Source organism: Coregonus lavaretus (assembly GCF_964263955.1).
Source record: "Coregonus lavaretus genome assembly, contig: HAP1_SCAFFOLD_416, whole genome shotgun sequence".
In the NCBI taxonomy this organism is placed as follows: domain Eukaryota; kingdom Metazoa; phylum Chordata; class Actinopteri; order Salmoniformes; family Salmonidae; genus Coregonus; species Coregonus lavaretus.
This window is the reverse complement of record NW_028166633.1, coordinates 12231-29887: the sequence shown is the minus strand read 5'-3', so window position 1 is coordinate 29887 and position 17657 is coordinate 12231.

The following is a 17657-nucleotide window of genomic DNA, read 5'->3' as shown; positions in this document are numbered from 1 at the left end:
TTCTTTATTTTTACTATTTTCTACATTGTAGAATAATAGTGAAGACATCAAAACTATGAAATAACACATATGGAATCATGTAGTAACCAAAAAAGTGTTAAACAAATCAAAATATATTTGAGATTTGAGATTCTTCAAATAGCCACCCTTTGCCTTGATAACAGCTTTGCACACTCTCTGCATTCTCTCAACCAGTTTCATGAGGTAGTCACCTGGAATGCATTTAAATTAACAGGTGTGCCTTGTTAAAAGTTAATTTGTGGAATGTATTTCCTTCTTAATGCGTTTGAGCCAATCAGTTGTGTTGTGACAAGGTAGGGGGGGTATACAGAAGATAGCCCTATTTGGTAAAAGACCAAGTCCATATTATGGCAAGAACAGCTCAAATAAGCAAAGAGAAACGACAGTCCATCATTGCTTTAAAACATGAAGGTCAGTCAATCCGGAAAATGTCAAGAACTTTGAATGTTTCTTCAAGTGCCGTCGCAAAAACCATCAAGCACTATGATGAAACTGGCTCTCATGAGGACCGCCACAGAATGGAAGACCCAGAGTTACCTCTGCTGCAGAGGATAAGTTAATTAGAGTTACCAGCCTCAGAAATTACAGCCCAAATAAATGCTTCACAGAGTTCAAGTAACCGACACATCTCAACATCAACTGTTCAGAGAAGACTGTCTGAATCAGGCCTTCATGGTCGAATTGCTGCAAATAAACCACTACTAAAGGACACCAATACGAAGAAGAGACATGCTTGGGCCAAGAAACACGAGCAATGGACATTAGACCGGTGGAAATCTGTCCCTTGGTCTGGAGTCCAAATTTGAGATTTTTGGTTCCAACCAGCGTGTCTTTGTGAGATGCGGTGAGGGTGAACGAATGATATCTGCATGTGTATTTCCCACCGTAAAGCTTGGAGGAGGAGGTGTTATGGTGTGGGGGTCCTTTGCTGGTGACACTGTCTGTGATTTATTTAGAATTCAAGGCACACTTAACCAGCATGGCTACCACAGCATTCTGCAGCGATACGCCATCCCATCTGGTTTGGGCTTAGTGGGACTATCATTTGTTTTTCAACAGGACAATGACCCAAACACACCTCCAGGCTGTGTAAGGGCTATTTTACCAGGAAGGAGAGTGATGGAGTGCTGCATCAGATGACCTGGCCTCCACAATCCCCCGACCTCAACCAAATTGAGATGGTTTGGGATGAGTCGGACGGCAGAGTGAAGGAAAAGCAGCCAACAAGTGCTCAGCATATGTGGGAAAACCTTCAAGACTGTTGGAAAAGCATTCCAGGTGAAGCTGGTTGAGAGAATGCCAAGAGTGTGCAAAGCTGTCATCAAGGCAAAGGGTGGCTATTTGAAAAATCTCAATTTTAAAATATATTTTGATTTGCTTAACGCTTTTTTGGTTACTACATGATTCCATATGTGTTTTCATAGTTTTGATGTCTTCACTATTATTCCACAAAGAAAAACCCTTAAATGAGTAGGTGTTCTAAAACTTTTGACCAGTAGTGTATGTTATTTGAGTCGAACGCTTCATGCTATATTTATAGTATTGGGCAGGGATACTCAACTCTAACCTACGAGGTCCAGAGCCCTGCTGGTTTTCTGTTTACCTAAAGACTATTTAGAACATTGTTATTTAGTTACATTGTGACCTACAGTATTTCCACTGGTCTGAACAAAGTAAAGTAGCGACATGAACAGGAGTCGAGGGACTGTATGGGGATCTGGTGTAATGACAGCTCATATTCAACAGAGGGCGCTGGAACACTGATATTGATCCAGTCACTTCAGAGCAGCGGTAGAGTTGGCAAATTGTATTATCTGTATCCAAGGACAGACCTTGATTGGATCTAACAATTATTTAATACGTTATTCTAAACGGGCTTATTTTCACGGGTTTTAAGTCCTACTTTTCATTTAATATAATTTGATACAGGGTATAGTTCTTATCATAAAGAGCCCATGCTATTAGCAACCTAATATATAGTTGATGTAACTGTAAGTCGCTCTGGATAAGAGTGTCTACTAAAATGACTAAAATAAATAAAATAAATGTGTACTTTGATAGATTGGGTTAACTGTTTAGTCAATAGGCCTGCTAGGTTAAATAAATAATGATGTGTGGGTTCGGTAGGTTATGTAGCCTAATAATAATTTCAGGAGGTGGCAGTGCTTGAATGGGTAACATAGACAAATGAAAGAGGAAACTTTAAGGTGAAAGGTTATAGGTGACGTTCCCCTGCACAGACCTTGCATGCAAATTGTTACATTGTTGCATGTTGAACACTTGATTGATATGATTTCTGGTCAAGGGATGATTGTTTCAAATGTTTGATTTGCTGTTTGTGACTTTGATTTTAAGAAGATTTTAGGCCCTCAGCTTTTTTTCTTCTTAATGTTTTAAGTAATCCTAGCTACATAGTCTGGCTACGCACTAGTTTTTATAATTTCACCATCTTGTATCAGATTAAACGTTTTAGCTTTAGCTTTAGGCTACCTACTCGTGTTCCATTCAAAATGCACCCCTGACCTTTAAATACGTCACTCATTGCGTCAAGCCACACCCCGGCACACCCCACCAAACGGAGCAAACGTACCTCAAAGTCTGTTCAAGAACACACAATAACGTTTTGGGGGAAACGGGTCGTTCAGTACAAACAGTTCCGCAACGTAGCTAACGTTCAAGCGAATTGAACGCTCATCAAATCTACCTGCTATCCTACCTGTGCAGCCTTGCTTTTATTCTTCCACAATGGTTTGTCGTTGTCCATTTAGTAATTGAATTCCATATTTAAGCCATGTCCATCAACATGGCCATAATTCAAACTATAAAAAAAAAAAAAAAACCTAGCTAGACCAGGTATGGGTAACTTTGATAAGGGCGGTGCCACACATCATCTGAACTCATTTAGTGTTAGCTGACATGGGCTACATTTACGTTTAAGTCATTTAGCAGACGCTCTTATCCAGAGCGACTGTCAGTGACTAACATACCAAGAGAAAAACTGCTGATGCACAACTCAATTTAGAAACGTCACCTTGTGTATTATACTATTCTATCTCGCAGCAGTAAGTTGAGACCTGACTGGGGGGAGGGAGGGGATTTGATCCGAGGGCCTTCAAAACTCGGCCCGCAGTTACCCATCCCTGAATTAGATGATCTGAACGATGTATTTTGTGCATTGGTTTACCCCGCCCGCATCCAATGCAAGACCTCTCCAGAAATGGGTGTGGCACACAGTTCCTTCGTGACCACCTCGTATGTTCCGCCAATCCGCCCAACGTCAGGCAGTAGTCCTCTGTAGCTCAGCTGGTAGAGCACGGCGCTTGTAACGCCAAGGTAGTGGGTTTGATTCCCGGGACCACCCCATGCACAAAAAAAATAATAATAAATGTATGCACGTATGACTGTAAGTCGCTTTGGATAAAAGCGTCTGCTAAATGGCATATTATTATATTATTACAGTAGCCTACCGAACAGCAACGGGTTAATGGAGGCTGCGCTTTCCCATGCTTTCACTACACCCTTGTTTCAGGGAACCGGAGTTGGTCGGAACTCGGACATTTCTGACATGCTAACTGGTTGTAGTTATACACGTGCCGCGTTCAACGAATCAGCAAGTCTGAGATTTCCGAGTTTCCTAGTTCCGACTAGGATCTGAACGCCGCACAAGCCCTAGCCGCAGGCGGTTCACTCGTAGTCTACTATTGTAGCCTATGTAGGCTGGCTACTAGTCTACTGTTTCCGTTTCGGAGCCAAAGCAAGCGGAGGCAAGGTAGGCTATCCACTTGCCGCTGTCAGAGTTTATTTTACGCCTGCTACGTTAGGTTAGGCGCTACTGTCAGAGACACACCTAAAGCATGGATGCTCTGAAATCAGCTGGAAGAGCGATTATCAAGAGTCCCGGAGTTCCGCGGCACACATGGGGCACCTCCAAGCACGAAAGTAAGTGTAGTATTCATGTCTATAGAATGGGGTTAAATCGTTGCAAAGAAACCGCAACACTATAGCACAATGCAACGAGACTAGGGAAAGGAAAGCGCTGACAATAGGCTGTCTATTTTATTGCAGTTCTATTCTCCCCTCTTGTTGGTATGGGAACTAAAGAACAGTTGAATTGTGACGTGTGACATGTTGTGTGTGATGGAAAACAATAGGTTGCAGTCAGACTGTACATTCGTGAATTGCAATAGTGTAACGTGTTTATTATACATTATCAATACAACACCGATTGCTTTTTATTTCTGCTCGAGTGCAGCAGACAACATGCCACATTTCTCAGGTCCTAATGGTATTCCAATTACTTGGTTACCTAATTCCATCGTTCCCACAGTGAAAGCTCCACTGCGCACTCATGTGTTATGAATCAGTTGTTACAGCATGTCAACCTTAAGAAAGTATTCATACCCCTTGACTTATTTCACATTTTGTTGTGTTACAACCTGAATTCAAAATTGATTAAATAGATTTTTTTTTCCCGCAATTATTATTTTCTAAATTCTTCAAGCTCTGTCAAATTGGTTGTTGATCATTGCTAGACAACCATTTTTGGGTCTTGCCATAGATTTTCAAGTAGATTTAAGACAAAACTGGAACATTTACCGTCTTCTTGGTGAGCAACTCCAGTGTAGATTCGGCCTTGTGTTTTAGGTTATTGTCCTGCTGAAAGGTGAATTCATCTCCCAGTGTCTGGTGGAAAGCCTGTGCTTAGCTCCATTCCGTTTATTTTTTATCCTGAAAAACTCCCTAGTACTTAACGATTACAAGCATACCCATAACATGATGCAGCCACCACAATGCTTGAAAATATGGAGAGTGGTACTCAGTAATGTGTTTCATTGGATTTGCCCCAAACATAACACTTTGTATTCAGGACAAAAACTGAATTGCTTTGCCACAGTTTTAGCAGTAATATTTTAGTGCCTTGTTGCAAACAGGATGCATGTTTTAGAATATTTTTATTCTGTACAGGCTTCCTTCTTTTCACTCTTTCAGTTATGTTAGTATTGTGGAGTAACTACAATGTTGTTGATATATCCTCAGTTTTCTCCTATCACAGCCAATACACTTTGTAACTGTTTTAAAGTCACCATTGGCCTTATGGTGAAATCCCTGAGCGGTTTCCTTCCTCTCCGGCAACTGAGTTAGGAAGAACAGCCTGTACCTTTGTAGTGACTGGGTGTACACCATCCATACACCATGTACACCATCCAAAGTGTAATTAATAACTTCACCATGCTCAAAGGGATATTCAATGTCTGCTAACGTGAGCTGCTCGGTATGTATTGGTAAAAAACGTAATTCCACTTTGACATTATGGGGTGTGTGTAGGCCAGAGACAGTGTGTAGGCCAGAGACAGTGTGTAGGCCAGAGACAGTGTGTAGGCCAGAGACAGTGTGTAGGCCAGAGACAGTGTGTAGGCCAGAGGCAGTGTGTAGGCCAGAGACAGTGTGTAGGCCAGAGGCAGTGTGTAGGCCAGAGGCAGTGTGTAGGCCAGAGGCAGTGTGTAGGCCAGAGGCAGTGTGTAGGCCAGAGGCAGTGTGTAGGCCAGAGGCAGTGTGTAGGCCAGAGGCAGTGTGTAGGCCAGAGACAGTGTGTAGGCCAGAGGCAGTGTGTAGGCCAGAGGCAGTGTGTAGGCCAGAGGCAGTGTGTAGGCCAGAGGCAGTGTGTAGGCCAGAGGCAGTGTGTAGGCCAGAGACAGTGTGTAGGCCAGAGGCAGTGTGTAGGCCAGAGGCAGTGTGTAGGCCAGAGGCAGTGTGTAGGCCAGAGACAAAAAAAAAAAACTTTTAAATGCAGGCTGTAACACAACAAAATGTGGAAAAAGTCAAGAGAAATGCCTTCTGGAACATGTGAACGTTCATGTGCTTTAATAACAAAACTTGTATTCCATCCGTAAATATGAATACCTACCTACCTGTTAAATTACGAGCCTAGTTGGGTTTAGCCACGGAAAAAGACAGGAACCTTTCCATTAGCCATGATTGGCTGAGATAATGGGTGGGCTGGATATGCCGGGAGGTGAGTTTGGATTGGTCTGCCATGTAGCACGCTTCTGTCTATAACGTGAGCTGCTCAGTATGTGTTGATAGTCCTTTCTACTGCACCGTTTTTGAAAGATAAAACGTTAGCCATCGAGAACTACAAAGGTTTTGCTACTTTTCTAAACAAAATCGATGCCCTGAATTTAGCAAGCGCTATCGACAGATCAGTTGGAAAAAGTGAAGGGCTACTTTCTGCACACGCCACGGTCAGTGTGAACCGGAGTGACTTGACACAACGCTGGCCAAACAAGATGTAGCTACAAACAAAACAGAATTAAATGGTTCCACTCTGCCGTGAAGCATTCATCCATGTATACGGATAAGAGTCTAGCTACATTTTCGGATATTATATGTTTCTAATTTTGTCAGAAAGTTATTTTCATTACAAGTGAAAGTGTACTGTTAGCTAGCTAGCGAACGTTAGCTTGCTGGGTCGCTAAATAACGTTACGTGTATGATCTGTGTAGTAATATTATTTGTATCTCAGAAACCCATTTGCATTGCTAGTTATAGCCTAATGTTAGCTAGCTAGCTAACATTGAACCTAGTTGGTTAGCTTTAGCTATCTGCAGATTTATTCTCCAGCATTTAATGCATGGTGGCTAGCTATGACAATCTGGTTGTACTTTAGCAATGGGTTGGGATTATGGTTCATTGTTTAGCTAGCTAGCTAGCTACATGTAAAAAAACTCAGCTTCGCCAGATGATTACATGACCCATCAAGTTAGCCAGGTGTGTCTGGGGGTGATTACGGCCATCTATTGTATTTCATGAACATGTGTACAGTGGGGAGAACAAGTATTTGATACACTGCCGATTTTGCAGGTTTTCCTACTTACAAAGCATGTAGAGGTCTGTAATTTTTATCTTAGGTACTTTTTATCTTCAACTGTGAGAGACGGAATCTAAAACATTGTATGATTTTTAAGCAATTAATTTGCGTTTTATTGCATGACATAAGTATTTGATACATCAGAAAAGCAGAACTTAATATTTGGTACAGAAACCTTTGTTTGCAATTACAGAGATCATACGTTTCCTGTAGGTCTTGACCAGGTTTGCACAAACTGCAGCAGGGATTTTGGCCCACTCCTCCATACAAACCTTCTCCAGATCCTTCAGGATTTGGGGCTGTCGCTGGGCAATACGGACTTTCAGCTCCCTCCAAAGATTTTCTATTGGGTTCAGGTCTGGAGACTGGCTAGGCCACTCCAGGACCTTGAGATGCTTCTTACGGAGCCACTCCTTAGTTGCCCTGGCTGTGTGTTTCGGGTCGTTGTCATGCTGGAAGACCCAGCCACGACCCATCTTCAATGCTCTTACTGAGGGAAGGAAGTTGTTGGCCAAGATCTCGCGATACATGGCCCCATCCATCCTCCCCTCAATACGGTGCAGCCGTCCTGTCCCCTTTACAGAAAAGCATCCCCAAAGAATGATGTTTTCACCTCCATGCTTCACGGTTGGGATGGTGTTCTTGGGGTTGTACTCATCCTTCTTCTTCCTCCAAACAAGGCGAGTGGAGTTTAGACCAAAAAGCTCTATTTTTGTCTCATCAGACCAGATGACCTTCTCCCATTCCTCCTCTGGATCATCCAGATGGTCATTGGCAAACTTCAGACGGGCCTGGACATGCGCTGGCTTGAGTAGGGGGACCTTTTGTGCGCTGCAGGATTTTAATCCACGACGGCGTAGTGTGTTACTAATGGTAGTGGTCCTCTGTAGCTCAGCTGGTAGAGCACGGCGCTTGTAACGCCAAGGTAGTGGGTTTGATCCCCGGGACCACCCATACACACAAAAAAAATGTTTTATGCACGCATGACTGTAAGTTGCTTTGGATAAAAGGGTCTGCTAAATGGCATATTATATTATTATTATTATAATGCTTTTCTTTGAAACTGTGGTCCCAGCTCTCTTCAGGTCATTGACCAGGTGCTGCTGTGTAGTTCTGGGCTGATCCCTCACCTTCCTCATGATCATTGATGCCCCACAAGGTGAGATCTTGCATGGAGCCCCAGACCGAGGGTGATTGACCGTCATCTTGAACTTCTTCAATTTTCTAATAATTGTGCCAACAGTTGTTGCCTTCTCACCAAGCTGCTTGCCTATTGTTCTGTAGCCCATCCCAGCCTTGTGCAGGTCTACAATTTTATCCCTGATGTCCTTACACAGCTCTCTGGTCTTGGCCATTGTGGAGAGGTTGGAGTCTGTTTGATTGAGTGTGTGGACAGGTGTATTTTATACAGGTAACGAGTTCAAACAGGTGCAGTTAATACAGGTAATGAGTGGAGAACAGGAGGGCTTCTTAAAGAAAAACTAACAGGTCTGTGAGAGCCGGAATTCTTACTGGTTGGTAGGTGATCAAATACTTATGTCATGCAATAAAATGCAAATTAATTACTTAAAAATCAAACATTTACATTTACATTTTAGTCATTTAGCAGACGCTCTTATCCAGAGCGACTTACAGGAGCAATTAGGGTTAAGTGCCTTGCTCAAGGGCACATTTACGTCATTTAGCAGACGCTCTTATCCAGTGGGATAACCACTTTACAATTAAAGTTTTTTTTTTTTTTTTGGGGGGGGGGGGAGGGGTAGAAGGATTACTTTATCCTATCCCAGGTGTTCCTTAAAGAGGTGGGGTTTCAAATGTCTCCGGAAGGTGGTGAGTGACTCCGCTGTCCTGGCGTCGTGAGGGAGCTTGTTCCACCATTGGGGTGCCAGAGCAGCGAACAGTTTTGACTGGGCTGAGCGGGAACTATGCTTCCGCAGAGGAAGGGGAGCCAGCAGGCCAGAGGTGGATGAACGCAATGCCCTCGTTTGGGTGTAGGGACTGATCAGAGCCTGAAGGTACGGAGGTGCCGTTCCCCTCACTGCTCCATAGGCAAGCACCATGGTCTTGTAACGGATGCGAGCTTCAACTGGAAGCCAGTGGAGTGTGCGGAGGAGGGGGGTGACGTGAGAGAACTTGGGAAGGTTGAACACCAGACGGGCTGCGGCATTCTGGATGAGTTGTAGGGGTTTAATGGCACAGGCAGGGAGCCCAGCCAACAGCGAGTTGCAGTAATCCAGACGGGAGATGACAAGGGCCTGGATTAGGACCTGTGCCGCTTCCTGTGCCGCTTCCTGTGTAAGGCAGGGTCGTACTCTCCGAATGTTGTAGAGCATGAACCTGCAGGATCGGGTCACCGCCTTGATGTTAGCGGAGAACGACAGGGTGTTGTCCAGGGTCACGCCAAGGCTCTTCGCACTCTGGGAGGAGGACACAACGGAGTTGTCAACCGTGATGGCGAGATCATGGAACGGGCAGTCCTTCCCCGGGAGGAAGAGCAGCTCCGTCTTGCCAGGGTTCAGCTTGAGGTGGTGATCCGTCATCCATACTGATATGTCGGCCAGACATGCAGAGATGCGATTCGCCACCTGGTTATCAGAAGGGGGACACATGTGATTTTCTGGATTTTTGTTTTAGATTCCATCTCTCACAGTTGTAGTGTACCTATGATAAACATTACAGACCTCTACAAGCTTTGTAGTAGGAAAACCTGCAAAATCGGCAGATTTTTTGTATCAAATACTTGTTCTCCCCACTGTACATGTCTAGACAATAGTGACCCATCCACTTAGCTAGATGTGTCTGGGGGGTGGTTATAGCATTTCTTTCACATGACCCATCAATTTAACAAGTGTGTCTGTGTCACGGTTTCGGCCGAGGCTGCTCCTCCTCCTGGTTCGGGCAGGCTTCGGCGGTCGTTGTCCCCGGAGTACTAGCTGCCACCGATCTATGTTTCATGTTCGTTTGGTTTTGTCTTGATGTTGTACACCTGTGTCTTGTTAGTCCTCGTTAGTGTCCTATTTAGTTCTCGTTGTGTGTGTTTGTCTTTGTGTGTGATTGCTCTTCTGTTTCGTGTTGGAGCTACGTACTTCCCTCCAGTGTTTTGGAGAGGTTTTTCGCACATGTTAGTGCGCCGTTTGATTGACGCCTGTGTGCGCCGTTATTTCGCCTTCGGGCTTATTGTTTCTACGTGAATATCCTGAATGTTGCTTGATTCACACCCCTTGACAGTCTGGGTAAGCATAATCTGAAATTATGAAATATTTATGGCTAACGTTATATCTTTTCAAAAAAGCCACGGTAGCAAGGATTTATCTACACATACTGAGCCGCTCATGTTATAGACAGAAGCAGGCTACATGGCAGACCAATCCAAACTCATCTCTCGGCATGTCCAGCCCACCCATTATCTCAGCCAATCATGGCTAGCGGGAAGGTTCCTGTCTTTTTCTGTGGCTTACCAACTAGCCTCGTAATTTAACAATTGTATTTCTTATTTATAGATTGCATACAAGTTTGTTATTAAGACACATGAAAGTTCAAATGTTCTAGAAGGTATTTCTGCCCCAAAATGCATTTTGATTAAAAAAAGTACCTTATAATGCCTCTCTTGTGAGGTAGTGCTGTGTGACATACGCCTAGCTTCCTGAAACGGGTCACAAATACAGTACAGTGCCTTGCAAAAGTATTCATCCCCCTTGGCGTTTTTCCTATTTTGTTGCATTACAACCTGTAATTTAAATGGATTTTTATTTGGATTTCATGTAATGGACATACACAAAATAGTCCAAATTGGTCAAGTGAAATAAAAAAAACTATTTACCTTCTGAAGTCACATAATTAGTTAAATAAAGTCCACCTGTGTGCAATCTAAGTGTCACATGATCTCAGGATATATACACCTGTTCTGAAAGGCCCCAGAGTCTGCAACACCATTAAGCAAGGTGCACCACCAAGCAAGCGGCACCATGAAGATCAAGGAGCTCTCCAAACAGGACAGGGACAAAGTTGTGGAGAAGTACAGATCAGGGTTGGGTTGTAAAAAAATATCTGAAACTTTGAACATCCCACGGAGCACCATTAAATCCATTATAAAAAAATTGAAAGAATATGGCACCACAAGAAACCTGCCAAGAGAGGGCCGCCCACCAAAACTCATGGACCAGGCAATGAGGGCATTAATCAGAGAGGCAAAGACCAAAGATAACCCTGAAGGAGCTGCAAAGCGCCACAGCGGAGATTGGAGTATCTGTCCATAGGACCACTTTAAGCCGTACACTCCACAGAGCTGGGCTTTACGGAAGAGTGGCCAGAAAAAAAGCCATTGTTGAAAGAAAAAAATAAGCAAACACGTTTGGTGTTCGCCAAAAGGCATGTGGGAGACTCCCCAAACATATGGAAGAAGGTACTCTGGTCGGATGAGACTTAACATTGAGTTTTTTGTCCATCAAGGAAAAATGCTATGTCTGGCACAAACCCAACACCTCTCATCACCCCGAGAACACCATCCCCACAGTGAAACGCGGTGGTGGCAGCATCACGCTGTGGGATGTTTTTCATCGGCAGGGACTGGGAAACTGGTCAGAATTGAAGGAATGATGGATGGCGCTAAATACAAGGAAATTCTTGAGGGAAACCTGTTTCAGTCTTCCAGAGATAATGACCTTCCAGCAGGACAATGACCCTAAGCATACTGCTAAAGCAACACTCGAGTGGTTTAAGGGGAAACATTTAAATGTCTTGGAATGGCCTAGTCAAAGCCCAGACCTCAATCCAATTGAGAATCTATGGTATGACTTAAAGATTGCTGTACACCAGCGGAACCCATCCAACTTGAAGGAGCTGGAGCAGTTTTGCCTTGAAGAATGGGCAAAAATCCCAGTGGCTAGATGTGCCAAGCTTATAGAGACATACCCCAAGAGACTTGTAGCTGTAATTGCTGCAAAAGGTGGCTCTACAAAGTATTGACTTTGGGGGGGTGAATAGTTATGCACGCTCAAGTTTTCTGTTTTTTTGTCTTATTTCTTGTTTGTTTCAAAATAAAAAATATTTTGCATCTTCAAAGTGGTATCGATGTTGTGTAAATCAAATGATACAAACCCCCACAAAATCAATTTTAATTCCATGTTGTAAGGCAACAAAATAGGAAAAATACCAAGGGGGGTGAATACCTTCGCAAATCAAATCAAATTGTATTGGCCACATGCGCCGAATACAACAGGTGCAGACATTACAGTGAAATGCTTACTTACAGCCCTTAACCAACAGTGCATTTATTTTATTATAAAAAAGTAGAATAAAACAACAAAAAAGTGTTGAGAAAAAAAGAGCAGAAGTAAAATAAAATAACAGTAGGGAGGCTATATATACAGGGGGGTACCGGTGCAGAGTCAATGTGCGGGGGCACCGGCTAGTTGAGGTAGTTGAAGTAATATGTACATGTGGGTGGAGTTAAAGTGACTATGCATAAATAATTAACAGAGTAGCAGCAGCGTAGAAAGATGGGGTGGGGGGTGGGGGGCAGTGCAAATAGTCCGGGTAGCCATGAAGCCATGATTAGCTGTTCAGGAGTCTTATGGCTTGGGGGTAGAAGCTGTTGAGAAGTCTTTTGGACCTAGACTTGGCACTCTGGTACCGCTTGCCATGCGGTAGCAGAGAGAACAGTCTATGACTAGGGTGGCTGGAGTCTTTGACAATTTTGAGGGCCTTCCTCTGACACCGCCTGGTATAGAGGTCCTGGATGGCAGGAAGCTTGGCCCCAGTGATGTACTGGGCCGTACGCACTACCCTCTGTAGTGCCTTGCGGTCGGAGGCCAAGCTGTTGCCATACCAGGCGGTGATGCAACCAGTCAGGATGCTCTCGATGGTGCAGCTGTAGAATCTTTTGAGGATCTGAGGACCCATGCCAAATCTTTTCAGTCTCCTGAGGGGGAATAGGCTTTGTCGTGCCCTCTTCACAACTGTCTTGGTGTGTTTAATAATAATAATAATAATAATAATAATAATAATAATAATAATAATATAATAAAAATAATAATGTTTGGACCATGATAGTTTGTTGGTGATGTGGACACCAAGGAACTTGAAGCTCTCAACCTGTTCCACTACAGCCCCGTTGATGAGAATGGGGGCGTGCTCAGTCCTCTTTTTTTCCCTGTTGAAAATGTCAGTGAAGACACTTGCCAGTTGGTCAGCACATGCTCGGAATACACATCCTGGTAATCCGTCTGGCCCAGAGGCCTTGTGAATGTTGACCTGCTTAAAAGTCTTACTCACATCGGCTACGGAGAACGTGATCACATAGTCATCCGGAACAGCTGGTGCTCTCATGTATGCTTCAGTGTTGCTTGCCTCGAAGCGAGCATAGAAGTGGTTTAGCTCGTCTGGAAGTCTTGTGTCACTGGGCAGCTCGCGGCTGTGCTTCCCTTTGTAGTCTGTAATAGTTTTCAAGCCCTGCCACATCCAACGAGCATCAGAGCTGGTGTAGTACGATTCAATCTTAGTCCTGTATTGACTCTTTGCCTGTTTGATGGTTCGTCTGAGGGCATAGCGGGATTTCTTATAAGCGTCCGGGTTAGAGTCCCGTCTTCATCCATGGCATCTGGTTGGGGTATGTACGTACGGTCACTGTGGGGACGACATCATCGATGCACTTATTGATGAAGCCAGTGATTGATGTGGTGTACTCCTCAATGCTATCTGAAGAATCCCGGAACATGTTCCAGTTTGTGCTAGCAAAACAGTCCTGTAGCTTAGCATCTGAGTCATCTGACCACTTTTTTATTAACCGAGTCACTGGTGCCTCCTGCTTTAGTTTTTGCTTATAAGCAGGAATCAGGAGGATAGAGTTATGGTCAGATTTGCCAAATGGAGGGCGAGGGAGAGCTTTGTATGTGTCTCTGTGTGTGGAGTAAAGGTGGTCTAGAGGTTTTTTTCCTCTGGTTGCACATTTAACATGCTGGTAGAAATTAGGTAGAACGGATTTAAATTTCCCTGCATTAAAGTCCCCGGCCACTAGGAGCGCTGCCTCTGGATGAGCGTTTTCCCGTTGACTTATGGCCTTATACAGCTCATTCAGTGCAATCTTAATGCCAGCGTTGGTTTGTGGTGGTAAATAGACAGCTATGAAAAATATAGATGAAAACTCTCTTGGTAAATAGTGTGGTCTACAGCTTATCATAAGATACTCTACCTCAGGCGAGCAAAACCTCGAGACTTCCTTAGTATTTGATTTTGTGCAACAGCTGTTGTTTACAAATATACACAGACCGCCACCCCTTGTCTTACCAGAGTCAGACGTTCTATCCTGCTGATGTAGCGTATAGCCTGCTAGCTGAATGTTGTCCATGTCGTTGTTCAGCCACGACTCGGTGAAACACAAGATATTACAGTTTTTAATGTCCCGTTGGTAGGATAACCGTAATCTTAGGTAATCTAATTTATTTTCAAATGATTGAAGATTGGCTAATAGGATTGATGGAAGAGGCAGTTTACTCGCTCGCCGTCGGATCCTTACAAGGCACCCCGACCTACGTCCACAATATCTCTGTCTCTTCCTCATGCGAATGACGGGGATTTGGGCCTTGTCGGGTGTCTGTAGGATATCCTTCGCGGCCGCCTTGTTGAAGAAAAAATCTTCGTCCAATACGAGGTGAGTAATCGCTGTCCTGATATCCAGAAGCTCTTTTTGGTTATAAGAGACGATGGCAGAAGCATTATGTACAAAATAAATTACAAATAACGCGGAAAAACACACATAGTAGTACAATTGGTTAGAGGGCTGTAAAACGGCAGCCATCTTCTCCGGCGCCATTATATCGAATCAGGTGCATCCAATGCCACTGTATGTGTGGGGTACAGAGATGAGGTAGTCATTTAATAATAATGTTAAATACAAAGAGTTCAATTTTTGTCTCATCAGACCAAGTTACTGGGACTTCATGGTGTAGTTTCATGCACTGTCAACTGTGGGACCTTAGAAACACACCCTTATATATACCTAAATAATGTCCAAACAATTGAATTGGCCACAGGTGGACTCCAATCAAGTTGTAGTGATATTTCAAAGATGCACCTGAGGAAATTGGATGCACCTGAGCTTAATTTGGAGTGTCATAGCAAAGGGTGTGAATACTTATGTAAATTAGATATTTCAATAATTTTAGGATAAAAAGAAATGGAATAGAACAAATATTGTACAATCCAGGTGTGCAAAAGCTCCTAGAGATGTACCCAGAAAGACTGACAGCTGTAATCGCTGCCAAAGGTGATTCTAACATGTACATATTGACTCAGGGGTGTGAATACCTATGTAAATTAGATATGTCTGTGTTTAATTTACAATAGAATGTTTTCACTTTGTCATTTTGGGGTATTGTGTGCAGATGGGTGAGAAAACACTATATTTAGTCAATGTTGAATTCATGTTGTAACACAACAACATGTGGAATAAGTCAAAGGGTGTGAATACGTTCTGAAGGCGCTGTACGTTAAGGGTGGGTGATTGAGTGGCAGTCGTGGCAAAAAGTATTGAGAAGCAGGTGTGAAAATAGTCTCTAAGGTGTGATCACAATCAGATGTTCTGGCTGCGGCGGACGGGTGCTCCGGTTTTCATTCTGATGGCGCCTTTTCTCCCCATCTTCTCTGGTCTGCTGACACAATCAGGTCCTTCTGATGGCGCCTCCCATTGGCCCTTCACCTTCTTCTTCTCTGGTCTGCTGACACAATCCGGTCCTTCTGATGGCGCCTCCCATTGGCCCTTCTCCTTCTTCTTCTCTGGTCTGCTGACACAGTCAGGTCCTTCTGATGGCGCCTCCCGTTGGCTCTTCTCCTTCTTCTTCTCTGGTATGCTGACACAATCAGGTCCTCAAACTCAGAGGAGTGCCAGGGTGGGGAGGTTATTAAAAACGCATCGGGGTCCTTTGGGTCTGTCTCCACATCAGACATCATGTCTTCAGTTGCCCCCCCCGCAAATCGCTGCTCCTCTTCAGCAGTGCCTGTGAAATTACAGGAAAAATATAATATTCCCAGTTTATGCTTCAAAATCAACTTGATAAGAGGATTTAAAAATAGGTTGTATTTGATAAAAATTCCATGACGTACAGTAAGACATTGTTGGCAGAATAGATGGATGCAGTTCAATGCATGATTCATATAATTCACCAATACATTTCTTGGTAGTCCGAAAAATATTGCTATCAGGTTGTAAATCACAGCTGGCCTGGTACATTATTTGCTGCCTCCATTCGGGATGCACTGTTTCAGTTTCAATGACTCAATATTTTCGACAAAAACGGACGACCGTAACCAAGGCTGGGAATGTCAATACAATCAAACTAGCAAGGACAATGATCACAAGTCCGTCATAACTAGCAAGGTGGCTAATAGGCTAGCGCACATGTGTCAAACACAAGGCCATGAATAGGTCCCGAATAAAATGGCTGTGTCTAGACAGTTCCTGCAGCTTTAGTATTCTGATCATAGAGTTCTGATCGTAGAGTTCTGATCGTAGAGTTCTGATCGTAGAGTTCTGATCATAGAGTTCTGATCATGGAGTTCTGATCGTAGAGTTCTGATCATAGAGTTCTGATGATGGAGTTCTGATCGTAGAGTTCTGATCATGGAGTTCTGATCATAGAGTTCTGATCGTAGAGTTCTGATCGTAGAGTTCTGATCATGGAGTTCTGATCGTAGAGTTCTGATCATGGAGTTCTGATCGTAGAGTTCTGATCATGGAGTTCTGATCATAGAGTTCTGATCGTAGAGTTCTGATCATGGAGTTCTGATCGTAGAGTTCTGATCGTAGAGTTCTGATCATGGAGTTCTGATCGTAGAGTTCTGATCGTAGAGTTCTGATCATGGAGTTCTGATCATAGAGTTCTGATCGTAGAGTTCTGATCGTAGAGTTCTGATCGTAGACTTCTGATCATGGAATTACGAATTGCATCATGAACCTACACCTACATTTTAAAATGTGTCTGCCGTGTCCACAGTCCATTTTCCCGCGCTATATTCTAATGCCACTATGCATTCTGCAAATGATGGAGTAGGCAAAATATGATAACACAGCCATGACTGATGGCAGTAGCTAACTAGCCAGCTAACCTCTGTAGCTAGCCAGCAACACTAAAGGGATCGCAAACGGGTTAGCATAACTCTAGCCAAACAAATATTTTTTTTCTTCTAAATATTAGCTAGCTGGGTAGCGTTTATGAGGCCAGCAAACATGTTCCTCACTCGCTAGAAACTTATTTCCTCCAACGTTATAATGAAAAGGTGCCTATCGGTCACAAAACACACGTTTTCTGGCGACTTGTGGGAGGAGTGCTGATGACGTCGCCCACTGTATGCGATTTCGGTAGCCTGATTGAGTCCAGACTGAGGAGAAATCCGCACACAATGCATCCCTGACCACCTCCTCAAGTGGTCAGTCAGATCTGAACACAAATCAGACCACAAAGCGACTAAAATGTTGCAGTCTGGCTTCGGTTTTTAAAGCTTGACAATGAATAACCAGAAACAAAACCGGTCACTAAACAGCATGCAAAGGAGAAACATGTCGGCCTATTACACTAGCCTAGGCTGGCTACTCAACTACAATACATTTTGAGTGCACCATACAGCAATGCTGCATTCAACTGCACCGATGATCCATGCAGTGCAAAAAAAATGAAAAACATGTTTTAAGTTGAAATGTTACAACAAGCCTATAGCTACGTTTTTGTTATCTGGAGTTACTAAATACTTTTTGATTAGTGGTCGCAGCATATTT